Source organism: Camellia sinensis, chromosome 8 (genome assembly GCF_055761805.1).
Source record: "Camellia sinensis isolate YWXY chromosome 8, ASM5576180v1, whole genome shotgun sequence".
NCBI classification, from domain to species: Eukaryota; Viridiplantae; Streptophyta; class Magnoliopsida; order Ericales; family Theaceae; genus Camellia; species Camellia sinensis.
Genome location: NC_138968.1, coordinates 76,803,389 through 76,820,217, shown reverse-complemented (window position 1 = coordinate 76,820,217; position 16,829 = coordinate 76,803,389).

Sequence of the window (16,829 nt, the reverse complement as noted above, 5' to 3'; positions counted from 1 at the left end):
GTTTGAGTCACTAGGTCGAAGTTCAGGGCCTTTCGCGTGGTGATATTCTCCGATCCAAGCATGTTTCTTGGAGTAACATCATCTCTTGGTGTAACATCGTCAGCAACTACCGAAGGATCATCTGTCATGCTTGCCATGAACGCACTTGAGTATTCCCACAGACGGCTCCAATTGTGGTAAACAAGGCTTTAAGAATACTCTTGGATCTAGTCAAATGCTCTTGATTCTCTGATTGCTACCTGAAAAATGAATGAACACTCCGGTCGGGGGTGTTGGAATTAGCACTATGACGGACAAGTCAGTATCCTCTCAAATTTACTTCTATTTCAAGTTATCTCATTTGTTTTCACATACCTCAGTTTGGCTAAAGCTCTTTCTTTTTATACTGCACTCTAGGGGCCCGCTTTCCCATCATCTCCTTTTGCCATCACATTTGGGACCCCTAGATGTGCCAGAAGAATTTCAGAATACTCGATTTTCGGATAGATTCTACTCGGCCTTGGTCTTATTCAGATGGTCATGCCGAGTTATCCTCACCAGTCTTCTCGGCTCTCGGCATCCTCTTTGAGCAGCTCTTGAGTTGTCTCTTTTACTCGGCCCCCACAGTAGTCAATTTTTATAAAATTAAAAATTCATAGTTTAATTTGTTAAAAGGGTCAATTTGTAAGACTTTTCTTCGTAATTTCCCCAAAGAGAATTACAAATTTATGAAAGAAAAAAAAACATGTCTATTGGATTTGATTTTTTAAAATTGGTGTTTAGATGATTTTTTGCTTATTTTGTAGTTTAATTTTTTTCATATTTTATTTAATTTTTGATTGAATTTGGCTGTTTTGTTTGGTAACTTGTTACCAATGAATGAAAACAATCAAAATTTAAAATTAAAAAATTTAGCAGCAAAAGACCAGTAGCATTCTGCATCAATGATCCAAAGAATGCAAGATGAAATGAAGAGCAATAGCTTGCACCAAAAAATAAGAATTGGGAAGAACTTCATACAAACTATTATATCATTTCTAAAACAAAGAATTGCATAGACTTTTTAATTTATTTTATTTGACATAAAAAATAATCTCATGCACTGGATTTCCCTTTTAATGTGTATGATATAATAATTTTCATAAGCACAACAATGCATAGATAAACACATGCAAAGCATTGGGAAATCAAGATTCTTTTTTGTTTTTTCCTTCCTTTTGTTTCAAATATTGTAAATTGTCTTCTACATGCGAATGCAAATCTAATTGAGAATTTCTGATCAACATAGGCAAAACTGTGGAAGAGGATTTTTATTTGAGTATTGGTATGCTGCATTAAATCTAAAAAAACGGTGGTTTTAAAAAAAACAATAAGGACTCAACCGTTTACACCAGCCAAACTGAAGCAGAACAATGATCAAGAATGCAGTTGTAGACACCCCATTTTTGACCGACCTTAAGACTTAGACGTCACCAGTTGAGCACTCAGTGATGTTACATTTTGTGCTCGTTTTGAGGTTTCAGAGTCTCGGCTGCAAGCCTTGCCTCCGGATTTCGGGGCTCTTTTTTTGTGCATTGCCTCGGTTTGTGAACCGGGTCCCGTTTTCTCCATTTTCTCTTCTTGAAGGGTGGAAGAGGTCTCGTAGACCATCTCTCAGTGGCCGTAGGCTACGTTTCATGGTCGTAGGCCATTTTTCCCGTTTGGAGCCCAGTTTTCGGTTTTCGGAGCCGTTGGCCGTGTGCCTCGGTTCGGGACTGCTTAGCTACCTCCGTTTACTCCGGTTTTTGGCACACATCTTATTTCCTCCCTTTAGAGGAACACTGTGGCCCTGGAGACCACCTCTGTGGTCATACGCCACTTCCGGTGCCTAGCAGCCTGTTTTCGGGGCCCCGAATGGCGCGTTTTGGCCCCCGAACCTTCGTTTTGCATCCGTTTTGGTCCATTTTTGGTAGAGACCCTATTTTCACTATTAGGAGGGTGGTAGGATGGTGGCCGGCCACCTCTTCCCCTGAAAAACTAGTTTTCTCATTTTCTCTCTCTAAAAGCTGATTTTTCTGACTGAAAGCTGGTTTTTCCCACTTTTGAGCCACATTTTCTAGCTTTTCATACCACCATTGTGATCTACTCATCTGGGAGGCCACCAATATGGGTAGGCTGGCCAGAAATTCACCTTGACCCTTTTGAACCTTTCTTAAAAGCTAGCTTTTCTCTCTCCTGGGTCACTTTTTCTGGTTTTTCACTACATAGCTGTGTTGCACTCATCTAGGAGGCCACCTTTCTGGGTAGGCCGACCAGTAATTTTGCTTGAACCTTTTGACCCCTGGTCAGCCGACCAGTGGGAGTGGCCGGCCGGCCATTTGAACTGGCCGGCCTGCTTATTGCTTTTGCCCACTATGAGTGTAATCCAGCTGTGCTAGCTGGAGACCATTTGGTGCATCCTACATACATGGAGGATCTTTGAAGCTTCCAAGAGAAGTTTTGGCCTCTCTTCTCTATAAGAGAGGCCCTCCTCTTCATATCTAAGGGTTAGACATTTTTGCTTAAGGCTTATAACCTCCCTCCTCCATTGTCACTATTCCAAGCTCCAAAACCCTAATTTTCTTGGTCCATTTACACTGCAACCCTTAGCACCACACCTCCATCATCCATTCCAGCACCTTGGAAGTCATTTGCAGAGGTTAAAAGCTCACCAACTTGGTCCAAAAGCTGCTGGAGGTCGGCTCTTCAAGGGTAAGTGTCCATTTCCCTCAAACTTGCATTTTTTTTGCTTCATTACTTAGCTTCATTTAAAAGTATTTTTGGGCTTTGTCATAAACTAGAAAGTGTCATATTTTGAGCTCCTATTCAACTTTGTTTAAGGGCACTTTACTGTTTGAGGTCATCTACTTCCCCATACCCTCTATCTCTCTTTTAGGGCTATTTTTGCATCACACTTTAGCCTTACTTGTGAACATTTTCGAGATTTGTTATAAACTGGAAAAAGCCTTGTTTTGACCTCCTATTTAAGTTTTCTTGAGGTCACTTTTCTGTTTGGAGTCATCTCCTTCCTTGCATGCTTCATTCCTTCATATTTAGGGCTATGCATTAGAGCATTTGTATTGGACTTGTTTTGGCCTCTTAGCCACTAAAATCCCGGCAATTTTCAGTGGCTTTGATGAGGTTTTGAGCTTTGAAATCATAGAGGGGTGACCCTCTCACCCCTCATTTTCTTTACTAGCATGATTGGCTTTCCAAAGGGGCTCTATTTTGCATGCATTGAAGTCACTTTTTGGGTCCAATTTTGTGGGTTTTAAGGTCCGCCTTAGGTCTTTTCGGGTCCCTTTTGATCATATTTTATGTCTACAATGGATGTGCAGAACAATTCCATTCAAGGCCTTTTGAGGGGGCCTTTCATCGTATGCTTCCTTGACTGATTTCAGGGCCAATTTTGTGAGTTTTAGGGCTGTCATAACTCATTTCCAGAGTTTTTTTTGGTCATGCTAAGTGTCTATCTTATATGTGCTTAACAACCCCTTGAATGGCTTTCCAAAGAAGCCCTTCATTTTTCCATGCATTGGCTGCATTTCAGTGATTATTTGGGCATATTTTGACATGTTTTATTCACTGTTTTTGGTTGGTTTGATGAGTTCTCATTTGCTTCATATACATGCCATGTAAACCATGCTTGCTAGCCAATGTTGCATGCTATTTTAGTCCATCATGTTAGCATCTTTTGGTCATGCTTTAAACTGGAAATGTGCATGTTTTGGGACTGCCTTGGCTCTGTCTTTAGGCTTCATGATCAAATAATGCTTCCTTTGTACACTTGTGGTTCAATGCATTGGACTAGTTTTGAGTTTCGGGGCTTATTCCATGCATCGGGTGCCATATTTCCATGTTTCGGGACCATTTAGCATTATGTTTCAGTGCTGAAAATTACATGTTTGAATGTCATGCTTCACCCTTGCCATGTTTTGGTAGAGTGGCATTTAATGCCTTAGGTTCAGTCCTCGGTTTGCGTGCATGTGTGCACGTATTTCGGTCATCTCATTTTCATCTTATGGCTACTGATGTGAGTGTGGCTGAGGTCCACTCATGTTGGTGTAAGTCCATTATGCATTGGGTATGCCTTTTCAAATCATAGCATTGCGTATGTTAGGTTGCATTTTAGAGCATTGTGTATGCCATGTTAGATCACGTGCATTGTGTATGCCATTTTAGTACATAGCATTGCGTATGCTAGGCTGCATGTTAGTCGCATTGTGCATGCCATTCCATTTGCATGGTGCTTGGAATAGGATTTAGTCCAAGCACGGGAAACGAGGGGTGTTTCGTACTCCAAGTGACGAAACGTACCTCGATTCTCGGTCCCCTACGTTCTTGATTATCTATGACAGAATTGTTGGCTTCATATGTTCATACCTACATTCATGTCATATTAAAACGTGCAATTCGGTCTCTCGGCCATCATGCATCGAGATCCGTGATTGGTGGCTCGAGAATCGAGGGCCACACTCTCTAGAGCTTGTGCAAGGATGGGGAGGAGTGGTCCCGCACACATATGTTGAAAATACATTGCTTTCTCTCTTTCTTGCCTTTGTTGCAGAAAAACCAGAGTCCAGGGGGAGGAAGTGGTCGGCCGAGCAGGTTTTCTAGTAGGCTGACCACCTTTTTTTGGTTTTCACCATGAGGGGTGGTCGGCAGGTGTTTCCCAAGCCAAGAGCTGGTCGGCAGCCTTCCCCAAGTGGAGTTTCAGCCTCCTGGAGCTTTGTGTAAGTTTCTGAAATCAGCTGCAAACAATGGCGGGACAAGGCATTGCGATGGAATTTACCGACAAAGCGCATCGAGCATGCATGCATTCATTGTCATCCAAAACAGAGCCGGGGCAGTCGATTTGCATGCTAGTTTATAGCTTACTTAGCTAATTTGTTAGTTAGTTAGTGGATGTGTAATAATTAGCGGTAATTCGTTATTCATTCGGACTGTATTATTCTTTCGGACCCTCCGAGTGAGGGCACAATTGTAATAAGTGTGCGTGTGTGCGATGTATGTCTTCCAACCCCATGTCTTTCTCCTTTTTGTTTACCAGGTTATGATGGTTAGATTAGGGCATGTTTCAATTAGCATACAGTATGATAGCATGTCTGCATTCATTCATCTATCTTGCATGCACCGGGCTCGGCGCATCATACTAACTGCATTTGTATTTCAATTCCGAGTTGAATACTTGTTAGTTGTAGCATTTCACATGCCATCTTTAGAATAGCCGAGTCTATCTTAGTTGCATTTTGCATGTGTTGCATTAGGCATTTCTGTATAGTTAAGATCATGCATGGATTTCTAACATAGCTTTTGTTTTGGCTTGGAGTACTCGGTAAGTGTTTATGCCTTAGCATCTGTAGACGTCCTCGAACGCCCCGGGGAGGGATGAGCCCCCCGTTCCGTTCGATATCGGGCTCACTACAGCTCAGGACTCTCAAATTGTCACGGTTCTTAATCTGAACCAAAGAGTCCAAATCCGGCAAATCGTTTTGAGAAAATAGATTTTTAGAAAAGAAGTGCCAAACATGGACTGCTTTGCCAGATACAGAGTCACCACCTAAATATTTTCTTTTGGGAAATTTAGGAAACCCTAACTCGTTGCCTAAGGCCACGTGTCTGTCATCACCAAAGTTGTCTCGGCTCAGGAACTTGGGTACTATTGGGGAAGGTCACTTCGTGAGCACCCCCGCTCGCCCGATCAAAGATCGGCCTCTACTAACCATGATATCAAGTTTTGAAAACATTGTGTGTTCTTATTCCGGTTATTAGCCTAGATTTACTATGTGATGCGCACAGCATACAAGTATAGACTGGATCGCCTGAATTGGAACAAAGCATTTCATGTTTGTTTGTTTTGAAAATGGTTTGATGGTGCTACCCGCAAGTAGGCTAAGACGTAGATTTGCCACCCTCGGGTGGGCTTAGAAAACATGATTTTGCCACTATCTAGTGGGCTTAAAACACACATTTGATGAATTGTTCCAATCCAAATAACCCAACCTTCACCCACAGGCATTCAGGCAGTTATATCACATAAGCATATAGCTTCATGGTAAGCATGCTATTCATGGCAGTCACTCACACGCATGCAAGGATGCTAAAGCATAAAACTTACCGAGTACTCCAAGCCAAAACAGAAGCTAATTAGAAATCCATGCATGATCCTAATTATACAGAGACGCCTAATGCAACACATGCAAAAATGCAACTATAGCAGGCTCGGCTATTCTAAACATGGCATATGAAATGCTACAGCTAACATGTATTCAACTTGAAATTGAAAATACAATGCAGTTAGTATGATGCGCCGAGCCCGGTGCATGCAAAACAGATGAATGAATGCAACCATGCTATCATACTGTATGCTAATTGAAACATGCCCTAATCTAGCCATCATAAGTGGGTAAATAAAAGGGAGAAAGACGTGGGGTTGGAAGACATACATCACACACACGCATACTTATTACAACATTGCCCTCGCGCAGAGGGTCCGAATAAATAATATACAGTCCCGAATAAATATTACAGTCCAAATAATTACAAAATCCTAATTAATTAACAAATTAAACTAGGTAAGTTGTAAACTAGCATGCAAGCTAGGGACTGTCTCGACGCTGCTTCGGATGATGAATGATGCATGTCCGGGTTGTTTTGTGCGGAAATCCATTGCGATGCCCCAATTAGCCTCTGTTTGCAATTGTTCTTGGGATACGTGCCAAACTTCGGAAGACTGTTGATTCTTGATTTGCTGCAACAGAGAGCAAGAAAGGGGCATGGCAATGTATTTTCACAAATGTATGCATGCTTCGATCCTCGTGCCACCAATCACGTATCTCGATGCATGATGGCCGATGAGTCGAATTGCACAACTCAATATGAAATGAATGCGCATATAAACATAACAAAACTTAAACTCCATCATGGATAATCTGGAGTGTCGGTGACTGGGAATTGAGACACGTTCCGTCACTCGGAGTACGAAACGTACCTCGTTTCCCGTGCTCGGGCTAACTCATATCCCAAGCACAATGCAGTATGCATGACATGCATGAATGCAACTAATATATAACCTAGCATGCACAATGCTATGAGATGGCATACACAATGCGCTAACATACAACCTAGCATACACAATGCTATAAAATGAAATGACATACACAATGCGCAATGGACTTACGCCAACATGAGTGGACCACATCCACACACACATCAGTAGCCATGCGATGAAAATAAGATACTCGAGATGCGCGCACACATGCACGCAAACCGAGGACCGAACCTAAGGCACAAATGCCACTCTAACAAGACATGGCAAGGCGTGGAATATGGCATACTAGCATGCAAATTTCAGTAGCAAAATATGATGCAAAACAGCCCCGAAACATGGCAATATGGCACCCGATGCATGGAATGGCCCCGAAACACAAAACTAGGCATACGCATTGGCCTATAGCTATACAAAAGATGCATTATTTGAACATGAAGTGTGAAAACAGATTCAAGGCAGTCCCAAAACAAGCATATTTACATTTTTAAGCAAGGCCAAACAATGGACACAAATAGGACTAAACTAGCATGCAAAAATGGCCCCGTAAGAGAGGTAATGAAGCAAGTAGCAGCTTCTGGCCCTAAATGGCCAAGAGCCCTTCAAAAAAGTTGAAGAGGGACTCAAAATTAAGCACTTTACAGTTTACAACAAGCCACAGATCTAAACACAAACATGCCTAAAACATTGTGCAAGAAATGGGTCAAAAGGGAGACAAAGAAGCAAGTGATGGTTGTTGGCCTAAAAAAGAAGAGGGCCCTTCAACAAAGTTGAAGAGGGGCCCAAAACATGGTATTTTACAGTTTATGACCAAACCCAAAACAGTGCACATGCAAGCTTAAAATACTATACAAAATAAGGCCTAAAAAGAGGTTTAAACACAAAGAGCAAAAATAGAACTTCAAATAGAAAAAGACTCTTGATCAAACATGAAGAGGGGGTCAAAATAAGTCTATTTACAGTTTGGACCAGAGCCCAAAAATACAAGCACAAGGGGCTAACAAAACATGCAAAAATGAGGCCAAAAGAGGGATAAAGAGGCAAGTAACAAAAGGAAGCCTCAAACAGTGAAGAGCCCTTCAACAATGTTGAAGAAGGGCTCAAAATAAGCCACTTTACAGTTTATAACTGAGCTCAAAACAGTTTAAAAATAGGCATAAAATACTATGCAAGATAGAGGCATACAAGAGAGGTAATGAAGCAAGTGTTAAAAGGAAGCCTCAAACAGGGAGAGGCCCTTAAAAAAACATGAAAAGGAGCTCAAAATAATGGTATTTTCAGTTAGGGTCGGATCCCAAATATGCAAGCAAGTATAGCTTAGATTGTATGCAAAAATAGAGCCAAAAAGAGGAGAATGAAGACTCACCCTTGTAGACAAAGCTTTGACAACTCTTGGACCAAGTTTGGTGGCTCCTTAGCTCTAGAAAACAGCTCCAAGTGGCTGGAATGGATGGTGGTGGTATGGTGCTAGGTGGTGGTGTGGAAATGGTGTAGGGTTTGGAGAGGTTTTGGTGCTTGGAAGAGAAGGAGAGGGAGGATCAATGCAAGAGGCTTAGAGCAAATTTTTGTAACCCTCAGATAGGAGCTGGAGCTAGAGCTGCTATTATATAGGCAAAAGAGGGGAGAAAAAATGGGGGGGGGGAAATGGGGGGGAAAGAATTCAAGTTTCCCCCTAAAAGTGCAGCCCCCCAGATACAAAATCTGGGGGGAAACAGAATGCATATCTGTAAAGTACCTGGAGAGAGGATCATGGCCGGCTGCTTTTCTAGGGTTTAGGTGGCCGGCCGGCTCTCCCCATGGCCGGTCGGCCAAGGGTCAAAAGGGTCAATCATGATTAGTGGCCGGCCACCCCAGAAAGAGGGCCTCTCATGTGTGCACAACACAACCATGTAGTCAAAAACTGGAGAAAGTGAACCAGGAAAGAGAAAAGGCCACTTTTAGGAGGGGTTCAAAAGGGTCACACACAATTACTGGCCAGCCATGTGATATTGGTGGCCTCCCAGGTGTGTACAACACAAATATGTGGTTTGGGACAAGAAAAAGTGGCCTTAGGGTGGTCAACATTGGCTTTCAAGTGAGAAAAAACGGGCGACGGAGGGCGATGGAGGAATAAAACTGGTTGTCAGAACAATTGCTGGCCTTCCACCCTTCTACAACCTTCCTAACAACGAAACAGAGGTCCCTGCCAAAAATGAACCCAAACCGATGCAAAATGAAGCTTCGGGGGCCGAAACGCGCAGCCCGAGGCCCCGAAAACTGGCTGTTAGGCACCGGAAGTGGTGTTCATCCATGAAGTTGGTCTCTCGAGCCTCAGTGTCCCTCAAAAGGGAGAAAATAAGATGCATGCCAAAAACCGGAGCAAACGGAGGTGGTTAAGCGGTCTCGAACTGAGGCACACGGCCGACGGCTCCGAAAACCGAAAATCGGACTCCAAACGGGCAAAATGGCCTACGACCACGAAACGTAGCCTACGGCCACTGAGAGATGATCTACGAGACCTCTCCCTCCCTTCGGGACAAGAAAACAGAGAAAAAAGAGCCTGGTTCGCAAACCGAGGGAAAGCATAAAAGAGTCCGGAAGTCGGGAGGCAAGCCTCGCAGCCGAGACTCTGAAACTTCTGAACGAGCACTATATGCAATATCACCGGGCGCTCAACTGGTGACGTCGGAGTCTCAAGGTCGGTCAAAAATGGGGTGTCTACAGCATCCTTACATGTGTGTTAGTGATTGCCATGATAGCATGCTTACCGTGAGGCTATTTGCTTATATGATATACCTGCCTGAATGCCTGTGGGTGAAGGTTGGGTTATTTGAATTGGAACAATTCATTAATTGTAAGTTTTAAGCCCATTAGATAGTGGGAAAATCATGTTTTTCTAAGCCCACCCAAGGGTGGCAAATCCACGTCTTAGCCTACTTGCGGGTAGCACCATCAAACCATTTTCAAAATAAACAAACATGAAATGTTTTGTTCCAATTCAGGCGACCCAATCTATACTTGTATGTTGTGCGCATCACATTGTAAATCTAGGCTAATAACCAGAATAAGAATGCATAATGTTTTCAAAACTAGATATCATGGTTAGTAGAGGCAGATCTTTGATCGGGCGAGCTGGGGTGCTCATGAAGTGACCTTCCCCAATCGTACCCAAGTTCTCGAGCCGAGGCAACTTTGGTGATGACGGACACGTGGCCTTAGGCAACGAGTCAGGGTTTCCTAAATTTTTCAAAATAAAATATTTTGGTGGCGACTCTGTATCTGGAAAAGCAGTCCATGTTTGGCACTTCTTTCAAACAAATCTGTTTTCAGAAACGATTTACCGGATTTGGACTCTTTGATGATTTCATCGGTCTTGCATTGCACTTTGCGAGATTAGATACAGGACCGTGACATTGAGTTCTGAACTGTAGTGAGCCCAATGAACAAAACCGGGGGGGGGGGGGAGGGGGGGATTTCCTCCTGGGACGTTCGGGGACGTCTACAGTTTCTGGCGACTCTGCTAGAGAGTTTGGAGAACTTGACTCGAACTCATGATATCTTGTTTTGATGACACTTATGTATTTTTTTGCATTGCATTTGTATTGGTGCGCCTAGGACACTGTGTTTGCCGTATGCTATTCCTGAACGGTTTGTCGGAGGCTCGCTTCGAGAAGCTTGCCATAAGGCTGACCGGTTGCGGGCTCTGCCACGACGGGAACACAAACCCCGGTTTTACCAGGGCACCCTTTTTGACCGTTCGACCTAGTGCATATTCGGAATCCACAGTGACCATTCCAAACTAGGACAGGTTGCTTACCTGTTTATAGGTTGTTTGAAACCGCTGCATGCGTAGCGAAACCCTAGTTCCTGACAAAATAGGACAGGGAAACCTTCCCCCAACATAGGGGTGTTTTGGCTCTCACTTGTTTGTTATGTGCTTCTAGAGTGCGTCTCTATACGAATGCATGTATCAGTTTACAAGTTTGGGCATCAGGCCTATGGGCACCAGTTTAGTATTTTTGGGTATCAGGCCTGCGAGCACCATTTCAGTATTTTCAGAATCAGTTATCTGCGGGTATCAGATTTAGCTTCGGGGACAGTGATTTGGGAACAGTGATTTGGGAATAATGATCGGTCTTTGAGAATAGTGTATCAATTGCGTGTTAATTATACCCGACTGTGTGTTGTGTTTATTTACACTGTTATGCTGTCCGTTCGTCTGCTCGTTTATTTCCTTATTATTGCTTTATTTATCTTTTTGCTAGGTAGTTTCGCACAACTGCTTCCGACCAAGCAGATATTCCCCAAGCACTCTGGACAAGAGGTCGCCGACTCAATCGATCTGAGGATCTGGTCGACGGACAACTAGTGTTCCACGCTCTACCCCCGGTTATCAGACGGAGGTCGAAAAGGCGCAGTGTATCTGAGCAGAGGTTACTAGAGCAGCGGATTACCCCATCAGTGGACAGTCGGATTGAGATCCCAATTGTTGCTACAGAGATAGACCTGCCAGTAGTTCAGACAGATCAGGGCAGTATGGCGGGACCGACAGGAGTTGAGGAAATGATGCGTCAGATGCAGGACACCATGAGAGCCATGCAGCAGGATGCTGTTCACCGGGACGAATTTGCCAAACAACAGGCCGAGATCATGGCCCAACAGGCAGAGTTAATTGCCAGATTGCAATAACAAGCCGAAACATCTGGTTCACACCCAGTTCCTCCCCCACTAGAAATCCTGGCACCCGAAGAGGCACCAAATGTTCAGACAGATACGGACATGCCAATGGGGCTAGCTCCGCCCCCAATTCTGCCCCAGCTATCTAAGGCACCTACGCCCATCAATCAACCGGACTCTCCCTTTGAGTTTGAGGTAGACCATGAAATTGAGCAAGCTTGAGAAGTTGTTCAAGAAATCCCAAGAGGTAAAGGCTATCCTGGATATCGAGGACGGATATACCGACGTGGCTGTGATGTTGCCAGAGAGGTTTAAAATGCCGAAAATTGATCGCTTCAACGGATCTGGGGACCCCATGGTGCACCTCCGGCTATTTTTAGATATACTACGACCAATGGGCCTCACCAGACCACAAAAGCTTTCACTATTCGGCCGGACCCTGTCGGGTGTGCCCGCTATCTGGTATGCGAAGTTAGAGGATGATGTCAAGCGGAGTTGGGATGAAATGGCCGAGGCCTTTGTCGCACAATACTCTTTCAATACCCAAATCAAGATTACGACCCGAGATCTCGAAACAACAAGGCAGGAGCCTAAGGAGAGCTTCTCGGATTTCGTAACTCGGTGGAGGGCGAAGGCTTCGTTGATGACCCTGAGGCCTACCGACAAAGACCAAATCAGGATGATTGTGCGCAATCTCCAGCCAAAACTGATGCAAAAAATGATTGTGCTCCCCTTTCCCACTTTTTCAGATCTACATGAAATGGGGGTACAAATCGAAGATGCAATGAAACAAGGTCTAATAGACCAAGATAGAGAGCAACCCAGAAGATAGAGAGCAACCCAGAAGAACCTTTAAAAGCAACAACAACACAAGCACCAACAATGCCACAAATGCTAGAGCTTCAGAAGTAAGCGTGGTCACTACCATTTCCCTTCCCCTTCCAAGACCCATGGCAGCTACACCTTTCTCCGGCGCGTCTGGAAGTAACACACAAACCACTCGATTCCAACCCAGAGGCCAAAGAACCTTCACCCCACTGTATATGCCCCTGTCCAAGGCTCTAGGGGTATTAATCAAGAAAGGGCACTTAAAGCCCCTGGAGCCGAGACCATTGCCAAATCCACTCCCTCCTTCTCACAACCCAGCAAAATATTGCGCATATCACCAACAACGTGGTCATGACACTGACCAATGTTATAGATTACGTCATGAGATTCAAGACCTCATTGACAAGCAGGTGATTGTACCTCCAGAAAAACCCAATGTCACAACAAACCTTCTCCCACCGCACAACCAAGCTCCACCTCCCAAAAGAATCAACTCCATCCGGACTGGGGTCGTGTCTTACGATCCCAGCATATATATCACTCCTTCCCACTTACCTAAGCCAGAGGTGCTCCTTCCTGACTGCACTGACTCTTTGTGCATGTTGGACATCTCCAAAACCCAACCTGAGCCAATGGCGGTGACTGGCAAAGATAGAACAGAGGAGATTTCAGAAGAGGATGGAATTGTTCAATCAGGGTTTGAGCAGTCTGGGAGTGTCGTTGGGGAAGCCTACGATCCGAGTGATTACATTCTGCCAGCAGGCCAGTTTGAGCCTAATATTGAATTGCCAGAGAGGGTAGAGCTGTGTGTGATCTGAGGAGATGGATTCGAGCAAGGGACAGATGGTTTGACGGTTGTAGAAGAGGACTTGGCCAGCCTCCAGTTTTTCAACGACCAAGATCCAGGAGACACGACAGTCAACTGGTTTGATTATGAGGAATCAGCAGAGGCTACTGGGTGGCTTGACGACTTGCCAGACGTTGTTGATGAAGCTCAGTTAGAACAGGGCCCGGCAGGGGCAAGTATATCAGTGGTGGCCGAAAGGGCCGGAAATCAGAATGAATCGCCGGAGAGCGCCAGTGCTAAGAATTCCGCTCGAGACTTGGGCATTATGAATGCGGGAATTGTTGAACAACCAGCTGTACTGACGCAGCTGGAACAAGAAAGGTTTGAGGATGCCAAGAGAACTAGGAAAGCTAAGGGCCCTGAGGGGACTGAGAGTGCTGTGTGCACGAAGATAGAGAATGCTTCGAGCATATGGACGGAAAGTACTGCAAGTGCAGTTGAACCGGAGCCAGACAGGTGTCTGTTGGCTGCTGACGGAATGTGGTGGGAAGATAATGATTTATGTCTTGCCCACACGGATGAGGATTGGGGGAGTAATCAGCCAGATGATACCTGGTATATCGGTGAGGTCTATCATATGACGAGAAGCGGGCGGTATTTCAAGCCCCCGCACCTAGACCAGCCGGAGGCATCTGGGAAGGATAAGGAAGTTGAGAGACAGAAAGAGAAGCAAGTCGAAGAAGAGGCTGTACTGAAGCAGTTAAAGAAGATACAAGCAGACATCTCCATCTGGGGACTGCTTATGGCATCGCGATTGCATCGACAAGCTGTCTTATCGACCATGGACAAGGCCAAGCTCTCTATAGACACCACACCCGAACAGCTGGTGGGTTTAGTTTTTTCGGGAGGAGCTACCCCGATGTTGACCTTTTCTGACAAAGAATTTCCACCTGAGGGTGCGAACCACAACAAGCCACTCTACATCTCCGTGGAGTGCAGAAATAAATGGATACCCGTGATGCTTGTCGACACAAGGTCTGCCATCAATGTATGTCCAGCGAGGACTGCCTATGCAATTGGCTTGAAGACCACGGACTTTGTGCCAACAGCCCAGGTGATTCGAGCATACGACAACACAAGTAGAGAAGTCATGGGGACAGTGAAAATTCAAACCAAGGTTGGGTCGGGGCAGCATGAAATTGACTTTCACATCCTAGAGGTGCCCGCCACTTTTAATCTACTTTTGGGGCGGCCGTGGCTGCATCAAGTGAAGGCAGTTTCTTCTACCTTGCATCAAATGGTGAAATACCCCCATGGAAAGGGAGTAGCCATTGTTTTTGGGAATTTATCGATCCATCCACCGCTGGAAGTATCTACGCCAGTTTTGGAAATTGAGCACGGTATGGAGGATGTGTTCTTACCCGGTTTTACCCTAGCTGAGGCCCGGGTCATGCAGAACATCTTAGTTGTTAATGAGGGGGTGTATGTCAGTGCTCAATCGGTATACATCACGAACAAGCTTCAACATATCCCCAGGATGGGATTGGGAAAGAGCGGCCGGAAGGGCGTCGCAGCATCCGCCGAGGTGCCACATAACCCACATACCTTTGGTTTGGGTTATCTGCCCACCAAAGAGGATTGGATAAGGAAGGGTAAGGAAATGGCTGGGAGAGCTAGAGCGAAGAAGGCGGGGAAGCCTTTTGACTTAATGCACTGGCCCATTCAGGGTACCCTAAACGGACGCTTCGTCCGGAACGGGGAGGACTTTCCGTTCTGTGGCTTCCCAGAGCCGGGGCTAAACGCGGAGAGGAAGTGCGTGCCGGGATTTGAGATTTTCTTTGACCTACAGTTACCCGGGGATGACGTTGCCGGAGAACAAACAGACCCATTAGCTGAGGTTGAGCAGAGCAAGAAAGTGGAGTCTGAGGACGTCGAAAGTGAAATGGGGGTAGCGCTGGCATGTTTACTTTCAGATCCTCCGATCGAACAGAAGTGCTTGGGGGATAACTTCTCGGTATGCATGATCGGAATGGAATGGCTGCGGGCCTACCAGTAAACATTTTGGATGCATCTATCGCACCCTTTCTCATTTGGCAGTATGAAGAGGGATTTTTGTCCAGCAGCACCGGGTTAGGTAGTGAGCCGGAATCTGATTTCACCGAATCTTGTGAGTCGGAATCAGGTTCCAGCTCGACTGAGTCTGAGCCTGGTAATCCTGGGGATGATAACCCAGATGCCACAGTCTTGTCCAGGTCGTCTTTTTCTTTCTCTTTTGAGTCTATTGTAACCGAAGAATCGGACGATTTGGATGTGCTTAATGAGAATCAAGTAGCTGTGGTTTCTGAGGAGGACCCGCGGCTGGTCCAGATCGGGTCCACGTTGTCTTCGGAGGAACACGAGCGCTTAGTCGCTTTATTAAAAGATTTCAAAGATGTTTTCGCGTGGTCCTACGAAGACATGCCTGGAATCGATCCTGAGATTGTACAGCACCGGATCCCTCTTAACCCCGAGGCTCGACCCGTTAAGCAAAAACTCAGAAGAATCTACCCGGATTGGGCCCTCAAGATTAAGGAAGACGTCACCAAGCAAATTGACGCAGGTTTCTTGCAGGTATCCAAATATCCGACCTGGTTGGCTAACATCATTCCAGTGCCGAAGAAGGATGGTAGGATCCGAGTATGTGTGGATTTTAGGGATTTGAACAGAGCTAGTCCGAAGGACAACTTTCCCTTGCCGCACATTGATGAGTTAGTGGACTTCACAGCGGGGCATGCTTTGCTTTCGTTTATGGATGGCTTCCCAGGCTATAACCAGATAGTGATGGCACCTGAAGATCGAGAAAAGACTGCCTTCACCACCCCCGTGGGGGACATACTGTTACAGAGTGATGCCGTTTGGGTTGAAGAATGTTGGAGCTACATATCAACGGGCCGCAACCACGATATTGCATGACATGATCCACAAAGAGGTTGAGGTGTATGTGGACGATATGATTGTCAAGTCCAAAGAAAGGGAGGGCCACTACACCGCCTTGCAAAAATTCTTTCAAAGGATCAGAGAATTCCGGTTGCGGCTGAATCCTCAGAAGTGTACGTTCGGTGTCACAGCAGGGAAAATACTGGGGTTTCTCATTAGACAGAGAGGTATCGAAGTCGACCCTTCCAAAATCAAGGCCATCCTAGAAATGCCACCACCAAGGACTGAAAAGGAGGTGCGAGGCTTTCTGGGTAAAGTGCAATTCATAAGACGGTTTATCTCAAAATTAACCTTGACTTGTGAACCACTTTTTGGCCTCCTGAAGAAAGGAAAGAAATTCCAGTGGGACGGCCGATGCCAAGCTGCTTTTGAAAAGATCAAGGAATATTTACAGAACCCACCTGTGTTATCACCACCAGAACCGGGAAGACCGTTGATATTGTACCTTTCGGTAACTGAGACCACAATGGGCTGCATGCTCGTGCAGGAATCAGAGGACAAAGTGGAAAGGGCCATCTACTATCTGAGCAAGAAGAT